This window comes from Cyprinus carpio, chromosome B12, assembly GCF_018340385.1.
Source record: "Cyprinus carpio isolate SPL01 chromosome B12, ASM1834038v1, whole genome shotgun sequence".
Lineage (NCBI taxonomy): Eukaryota > Metazoa > Chordata > Actinopteri > Cypriniformes > Cyprinidae > Cyprinus > Cyprinus carpio.
Window position 1 is genome coordinate 25,819,878 of NC_056608.1, and position 9,821 is coordinate 25,829,698.

The following is a 9,821-nucleotide window of genomic DNA, read 5'->3' on the forward strand; positions in this document are numbered from 1 at the left end:
TGTATGACCTAAAAAACCAAAACATTGATGTGGAATAATTTATTAAGTACAGACCCAGTGCCTGAAAGAGGACCTTGAACTGATGCTTATGATTTTCAGGTCTGAGATATTCTATCATCTAATGGCAGATACTTTTTAAGTAAATATATGTTCATTTATTTTAATTTATGAAGTTATGAACGCGTCTGAAGTTCTGCAATTCATTTTGTAAATATAAAAAACAAGTTTTGTTAAGGTTGTGTTTTTTCCAGCAAACATCTGAAAACGGCAAGCAGTGTTTTAAAATGGATTCTCTGAAAGAGAAAACAGACTCAGTCTTACCTTTGTTTCTGTGAGTGAGACCTATTCTTTATCTTTCTATGCCATATACTGCAGCCAAATCTGTCATTGATCATCACTGGCTTGAGACAACAATCTGCTGTCGTGTGCCCTGGGAGATGATGTAATTAGATGAAGAAATTGTGAGTAGCAGCAACCGCAACAAAAACACTATAAAATCAAGTGAGTTAAAAACAATGCACTGGTCTTATTCGGTTGTTAGTGGAGACGTAATTAAAGCTGTTTCTGAGTCCAAGCCTCAAATCGCTTCACTTGAGAATACGCACAACCGGCGCAGCGTCATAGAACGTCTATGAACAGATTCACGCACACTTTTAGGGGAAAACAAACCGCCATACAGTATTGGATCGAGGAAGTGGACTAACTACAACATGCCAAAGAGCTGTTGTGTGGTTGGGTGCACCAATAATGTTGTAAAACCCAAATTTGAAATTCATGGCTACCTGCCATCATCATCAATATCTTGCTGTTACGGAAATATCATGAATTACGTTATGATGCTAATCGAAAGCTAAGCCAGGCTAGTTGTATGGCTGAACAGAAAAGTGCACTCAGTACTCTAAATATTAAGATATAATACATTTAAAGATGTTTACTTTCAAATACATAGTAAAACGGACGTTGCTTTGTGTCGCTATTTTGTTTGGAAGTCTATGGGAAATCTAGTATATTTTTTTCCCTAAAAAGGGGCGGTGACTAAATTGACAGTTACGTTCCCGGATGTGCCGGTTGTGCGTATACTACCTCAGCAGCCGTTTATTAGCACTGTTTATTCATATTTTACAACCAATATAAAACTCACCAAATACACTACATACACCACACACACCGACCCAAACACAAATCATTTTTATACTAATTTATATATTAATATTTATATTTTCATTGTCTGGTTATCTGTGATTTCGTTATGGAGATAGTATTATAATGTTTTTGGCAGTATTATATCACATCGTGAGTGTATATTAGGACCTTTGTTGTTTTCTCGTGATATCTGATTGGACACGGAAGCGGTGACGTCACACTTAATGTCTGAAACACTTTCGATTTCACATCACAAAAACAACAGCAGAACACAGAAATACGAAAAACACTTTCAGAAACAGATTCGTGTTCAATAACCCCTCTTTGAAAACATACTTTCTAGCGGTCTTGTCCACTATAAAAGAGAATTTATAAGTATCTGAAACGCTCATTTTTTCTGTGCTTTAGGCCTGTCGCTTGTCAGCAATTAATTTTCATATCTCTCAGACGGATCGGATCGGATTAAATCAACAAAAACAATGTCTGCGAGTGTTAAAATTAGTAGAGTCTGTGCTGAAGTTATAGCCTACCTGTACAAATGTTTTCTAGGACATAAAATGGATCAAATCCAACTAGCAACGCTTTCTCTTTCTGTCTCGTAGTTCTTCTTTCTTCTTCTTTTGGGTTACTGGCGGTTGGCAACCTAACTTATTGGAGCATTACCGCCACCGACTGAAGGAGTATGGATCAGGATATTTGCTCTATGTATATATAGAAATAAACATAAGAACCAAACAAAACAAAGAAACTAGAAAAAAACTAAAATATAATAAACAATTAATATATATATATTATTTTTTATATAATTTACTTTCTTTCAAATTCAATAATCAGCTTAACAGGCTAGCTGTTTTCCATAATAATCCTGATAAAGAAGAAGTCATTGTGATTGACTTTCTTCATTGACTGAATGAGACGGTGTCTCTCATTGTTGATTTCATACATGAAGTAATACACGCTCAGCTGTTTCTTGTTGTCTACAGTGGTATTCACTCTCAGTAGAGTGCTTGACAATCAGTGTAATATTATTCAAGATTCATCACATATCAGGATTATATATAACAGCAGTGAAATATTAAGTCCAAGTATGAGCATATTCTAAGTGTGTTATGATATTTCCTTCCCTTCTTCGATTCATACTCTCTTTCTCCCAGCATCAACTATTTTGTTATATATATGTCTACCTGTTTCAGTGTCATCTCAGTAAACCTGCTGAACTGGATTGGTATAGTTCTAATGTATACTTTAGCTTCTGCTTTACTTGATGAAATATTTAGATCTACTTGCTTTGTTCTTAGAGTTGGTTTGGCCAGGATATCCACCTTCTCATTTCCCTCCACACCAACATGAGCAGGAACCCAAATGAAGTGTGTAGACATACCCTTAACTTTTATTTTGTACATCCTGCAGAATACTTCATTGATAATATCTTTCCTAACTGATGACCTGCCAGATCTTATACTTTCAAGTGCTGAAAAACTATCAGATGCAATAACAGAGTTATTTACTTCTCTTCTATCCGCTGTAGGGCCAGCAATATCGCCAATAGCTCTGTCACATATACTGACAAATGATTGGTTTCTCTTTTCTTAATATAAAAATCACACATTGTAACGGTTGTCCAATATATGTTTGTAGAGATGCTCTACTTGCTCCCATTCCTGTCCTGATGAACAACAAAAATATTTATGACCTTCTCATCATTTGTTCTTTAATTTGATTCAAATTAACTTTCCATGTTAGTTTTTATTTTTATTTTTTTTTTATCAAACAATCCCCAAGAAACCTAACAGCTTTGCTTGCTCCAGTTGTTGTCTACATAGATTCAAGAAAAGGGTGAGATTTTATGCCTCCTTGAAAACAACTACCTGGTTTTTGCTCAAAGATCACATTTAAATCCCCATTATGGAGCCATTTTTCACCTTCAACTATTGCAGCTTGCATCTTTTATTGACATGATAAATGGCGACCTCTGGATCCCCAACGCCCCATTCTGCATACAAAGGATGTTCCCTAACCGTGGAGCCCTCGCCTAAACCTCGCAGCCGAAGAAATGTCTTATCAATTTTAGTTGCAATAAATACAGGAATACAGTAGTATCACTTAGGTGGAAGGGTTAGGAATAGTTCATAGGTAGTCACCTACAATATCAACTTGTTATTGTTTTTCCTCCGTTGTAATCTACCAAACAAACAAACAACAAAACATCAAATTAAACGTTTAATTCGTAACCGTTCAATTCCTAATGATTTGTATAAATTTTGAAAAAATTAATCCTTCTTTTCAAGGCATGCTGGTAGTGTCCTCTGTACGGCAGTCCCTTTCTTCTTTTTGGTTTTATGCCCGGGTGGCAAACAGCGTTCGGGTTTGGCATTACTGCCCCCCACTATATGGAGTGTAAGTGTGGACTAAGGCTGCAAATTACTCTACACAACACCCCGCACCCCCCAAAAAAACAAAAAAAACTTTTAACCTTTAAACAACAATCAAACCGGCCAAACCTTATAGTTCTCCTCGTAAACGTCTGTATTTTTGATTGTACGGCATGTCCTAGCACCAGTGATTCTCATACCCGTTTTCCCTCTAGTGGACGTCAACCCCGCTGGGGCCTCTGAACGTGCTTCTGAGTACCCCTTCTTCCCCTTAGACCGCAAGTCTAACACCTTTACTCACTTAAACTGATTTCAACAGGTGCAGTTTTGCCTTATTTTTTGTTGATTTACATGCCTTGCATTTTTATTAATATTTTTTATCTTTATTGGGCAAATTGTTAGCCTTGTTTGATGTACATTTTCTTAATAATTACATTGTTATTCTGAAGTCAATTAAAGCAAATAACTGATGGCAAATCGAAGTGGTAGTTCCACTGGTAGATTAATGAAAATCGCAATATAAAACTCGCAGATAGGTGGCAGAAAATCACTGCTCTAGTGAGACAGGCGTCCGGCATTCAGTCATTCAGTAACAAAGCAAAAATGCGTTAGTTATTATGGGGACTGAATCTCCAAATCGTTCAACGCCGCAGATAACGTTCATAAAACACCACTTGCTTGGAGATGCCACACCAGATTATAACAGATTTCGTTGGATCTATGTCTTTCGTTGCATAAAATATTACAAACATGACAATATTCTGGTTTAAACATGTAGGCTACATTTAACATGTAATTGTTCACTTAATATAACCTTTTTCTGTTGAAATGTTGTAAAATTAAGTCACTTGCCATTTTGATATGGAAGTCGTGGCCTAGTGTGTTAGAGAGTTTGATAGAATGTGTAATTAAATGTAAAATTATATTAGGCCCTAATTGTAATACTTAAAGAGAAGCACTGATTTCTATGCTTAAAGATATGCTTTTTAGAGGTTACCATGAAAACAGCTCGATTTCTGCTGTGTCTAGTTAGCTGCTGTCAGACAGTGGTTTTATTCTTTTTTATTCAGTCTGTCTGCTGTTTTTAAGTTTTATACGAATGCAATATATTGGACCCAAATGTTCTGTTTGTAAGACTTAAACCGGTAGATGGCAAAACAAACTATTGTGCCATTTAAAAAATTCTCAAAACTTTAGATAATCAGGTAGCCTATGTGAGATTGTTTATGGAGCAGATCAGATTCCACTGTAACTATTGTAATACATTACGGAATTCCTTCTTCTTCACTGTAAACAACTTTCTTTCCTGAATATCAACATAACATACAGTTATTTAGGAGTGGTTTATTCGTATGTTATGTACAGTGTAATTTAGGTGTGGGGTGTAGCTGTGTTTTCGTACACAGGAAGCTGGGAGAAAATCAACTGCAGCTTCATAATAGCCGTGGCTGTAGCACCAAGATACCTTTGGGTTTTACGGCTACAAGAACAGAGTTATTAATAACTATACACACTGATTCGAAAACGAAGAGGGTTTGCTTTCACATCCAAACACACCGCGTCTCCACAACATGGACCGACAACACTACACACGCACTGAAGCCTCGTCTTCTCTTGTGTAAAACCTTTGAAGAGAACAGCATTACGTTAATATTTCACACTGAGATTGCACATACATTTTGTGAAATTATATCTGGACTTCAGTCAAGGCATTTTTAATCATTTCTGGATCAGTGTTCTCTGTTAGATAGAATAACATCACTTTACAGGAGACTCTGTGACATTTATACTACTTGACAGATCTTACACAAACAGATACATTACACACTAAAGAAAGATTAAAACATTAAAAAGCATCATATGACCCTTTAAATTAAGTATGCAGTCAATTGTTAATGTCTGACAATCACTTTATGACCTAAAAACCAAAATCAGTGATGCGGAATAATTTAATTAAGTACAGACCCAGTGCTGAAGAGCGACTGTAAACTGACTTTCGTAATGATGATTGCTGATTTTCAGTTCTCAGATATTTATCATCATCAATTAGCTACTTGTTTAAACATATTTTTTGTTTTTTTTTTTTATTATGAAGTTATGAAGCTCTGAGTTCTGCAAATCATTGTTAAATATAAAACAAAGTTTGTTTAAGGTCTTTGTTTTTTCCATTAAACCTCTGAAACTGCTAGCAGTGTTTTAAATGAATTCTCTGAGAACAGACTCAGGTTCTTACCTCTGTTTCTGTGAGAGGACCTTCTCTTTCCTCTCTTCTTCTGACAAACTGCAGACTAAACTGTCATTGATCCAGCACTGGGCTTGAGACACACAATCTGCTGTTCAGTGTGGACCTGGAGATGATGATGTTAATGAGATGAAGAAATATGTTTCAGTTAGCAGCAACAGCAACAAAACACTGTATAAAATAAAGTGAGTTACAAACAAATGCACTGGTCTTATTCGGTTGTTTAAGTGGTCAACTCGCTTTCACTGTGAGAATACTACCTCAGCAGCCGTTCTATTAGCACTGTTTATTCATATTAAAACATTGACGATAACCCTTTTCAAACTCACGGTCTACACTACAGTCTCCGTGCACAGCGACCCAAACACAAATCATTTTTATATTTATTTATTTATATTTTCATTGTCTGGTTATCTGTGATTTCGGGGTATGTTGTGTAAGGTTATATGATTATATTTTTTTGGTAGTCTTTATTCACATTGTGAGTGGTTAGCCCCTTTTGTTTGTTTTCTCGTGATTGTCTGGAGATTGAAAACGGAAGCTTGGTACCGTCAGACCTCACCAAGCGGACTGAGAAAATGTCTGGTTAAAAATTACTTTCGATGTCACATCACAGAAACAACAGCATAAACTTTAGAAGCGGAAATAGGACAAAACTACTTTCAGAAACAGATTTGTGTTCAATAACCTGTCTTTGAAAAAATACTCGCGGTCTGGCCACTATAAAAGCTAATTTCTAAGTATTTTAAAACGCTTCAGTTGTCTGTGCTTTAGTGGCCTTGTCGCTTGTCAGCAATTAATTCTCATATCGCTCAGACGGATCGGATTGATTAAATAAACAAAAAACAATGTCTGCGATCGAGTGTTGAACTAGTTTAGAGTCTGTGCAAAGTATAGACCTACCCTGTAAAATGTATCTCTAGGACATACAAATGGACCAAATCCAGCGAGAGTACTCTTTCTCTCTTGCTATCTGCGCATTGTCCTCGCCTGCAGGGCTGGGAAATGGTGGGGAATGTTGGAAATTCCGAGAGTGTGGGAATCGAGAGTCCGAAATCCAAAGGAATCGATGCATTGGGAATCGAGAGTGTCCAAAGGAATTCGTTCTCAAGGGGAATACGCGCTCCTCATTCAATCCTTTTTTCAAGTTACAACAAATCTTATCTATGTGGTGTCTCTCAAACGAAAGACTGCACACATTTACATCCCCCCCCCCCCTCACGAAATAAACTGAAAGGAAAAACGAGTCGGTACGGATCAATCTAATGTTAGGATGCAAGCTTTCTGTTTGAGAAGCACCATTCACCTCCCTCAGGTCGATAAAAAATCCTCAATTACATCAGCTAATACAAGCGCTTTTTTTAGCGGAGGTTTGGTTTTGTTTTTCAGATATTCGTGACCACAGTCAGCGCTACAAACGCCAATAACTCCAAAACGACTTGCCCTAAACACAATCTAAACAGAGTTGAACTGTCAAGGGGCAAAGCCTGATCATGTTTCACACCATTCTTTTTAATTATTTTGCGCCCGAATCTAAGAAAGCACTGAACCCAGCCACAAGCCATCGTCAATGGCATTCCAGACGGGCAGAGCTCGATCTCAGCGGAGCGAGCGGGGGATAAGGTAGGCCACGTGGGGCAAGTGCAAGCTTTCTTCGTCTTTTTTCTATAGCTCCAGTAGGCGGAATTTTTGTAATAGCGATTTTAGTTAAAGGCCATATAGACATGAAACCTAGTGTCAATTCAATAGAGGGAGGAGAGTGGACATTTTTCACAAACCTTTCATTTTGACCCCTACTGGTAGAAAAGCGAATTTGCATGTCCAAAATTATACATTCTTTTTGTAATAACTTCTGCAGAAAGATAGAGACATGAAACCAGTGTCAATCAATAGAGAGAGATAGTGGACATTTTTCACAACCTTTCATTTTACCCCTACTGGTAGAAAAGGGAATTGCATGTCCAAAATTAACCTTCTTTTGTAATAACTTTCTACAGCAGAGAGACAGAGCCATAAAACTAGTGTCCATCAATAGAGGGAGATAGTGGACAATTTTCACAACCCCTCATTTTACCCGAAGTGGCTGATTAGGGAATTGCATGTCCAAAATTATTGTTCTTTTTGTAATAACTTTCTTCAGCAGAAAGCTAGAGACAGGAAACCAGTATCAATGAATAGAGGGGGAAAGTGGGCATTTTTCACAACCATTCATTTTACCCCTACTGGTAGAAAAGGGAATTGCATGTCCAAAATTAACCTTCTTTTTGTAATAACTTTCTACAACAGGGAGACAAAGACATGAAACCAGTGTCCATCAATAGAGGGAGATAGTGGACATTTTTCACAACCTCTCATTTTACCCTAAGTGGCTGATTAGGGAATTGCATGTCCAAAATTAACCTTTTTGTAATAACTTTCTTCTGCAGAAAGATAGAGACATGAAACCAGTGTCCATCAATAGAGAGAGATAGTGGACATTTTTCACAACCTTTCATTTTACCCCTACTGGTAGAAAAAGGGAATTGCATGTCCAAAATTAACCTTCTTTTTGTAATAACTTTCTACAGCAGAGAGACAGAGCCATAAAACCAGTGTCAATCAATAGAGGGAGATAGTGGACAATTTTCACAACCCCTCATTTTACCCCAAGTGGCTGATTACAGAATTGCATGTCCAAAATTAACATTCTTTTTGTAATAACTTTCTACAGCAGAGAGACAGAGACATGATACCAGTGTCCATCAATAGAGGGAGATAGTGGACATTCTTCACAACCTTTCATTTTACCCCAAGTGGCTGATTAGAGAATTGCATGTCCAAAATTATTGTTCTTTTTGTATTAACTTTCTTCAGCAGGAAGACAGAGACATGAAACCAGTATCAATGAATAGAGGGGGACAGTGGGCATTTTTCACAACCTTTCATTTTTCCCTACTGGTAGAAAAGGGAATTACATGTCCAAAATTAACATTCTTTTTGTAACAACTTTCTACAGCAGGGAGACAGAGACATGAAACTAGTGTCCATCCATAGAGGGGGACAGTGGGCATTTTTCACAGCCTCTGTGAGAGAGAGATAGTGGACATTTTTCACAACCTCTCATTTTACCCCAAGTGGGTGATTAGGGAATTGCATGTCCAAAATTAACCTTTTTGTAATAACTTTCTTCAGCAGGAAGACAGAGACATGAAACCACTATCAATCAATAGAGGGAGATAGTGGACATTTTTCACAACCTTTCATTTTACCCCTACTGTTAGAAAAGGGAATTGCATGTCCAAAATTAACCTTCTTTTTGTAATAACTTTCTACACCAGAAAGACAGAGACATGAAACCAGTGTCAATCAATAGAGGGAGATAGTGGACATTTTTCACAACCTCTCATTTTACCCCAAGTGGCTGATTAGGGAATTGCATGTCCAAAATTAACCTTCCTTTTGTAATAATTTTCTTCTGCAGAAAGATAGAGACATGAAACCAGTGTCCATCAATAGAGAGACCAACCCCTCATTTTTTTTCACAACCCCTCATTTTACCCCAAGTGACTGATTAGGGAATTGCATCTCCAAAATGAACCTTCTTTTTGTAATAATTTTCAATATCGAAAACAAAACCAACTTAACCCCGCTCTTTTATTCACGTTGTGAAAAGGTCGTAACGTGTTTTTTTTTTTTTCAACAATTAAGATAAAGCTGGCAAAGTCTTGCAGTTGTTTTGACTTGAATTTGAAAATCAAACGTTTAGTGTGTCTTGTTACAGATTAGACAAACATTTTTATAGTGGTTTTAGCCACAGAACTATAATTGAACACATACTATAGAAAATTAAACCAATAAGTACAGTAATTGCACAGGAAGATGTTACCACCTGCTGGGCATTGCTGCCTGTCGCACCTCCTCCAGTGCCCATGGGTCAGCTGCAGGGTCATCAGCCAGAAACCACCATTCACCAACGTTTCGCTCCTTTAATTCTGGAACGTCTCCTGGTGGCGGAGCAGTGACAGGGACGTCTCCCTGTCACCCCCTGCAGCTGATCGCTGTTCTCCCTGCGGCTGTTGTCTGGG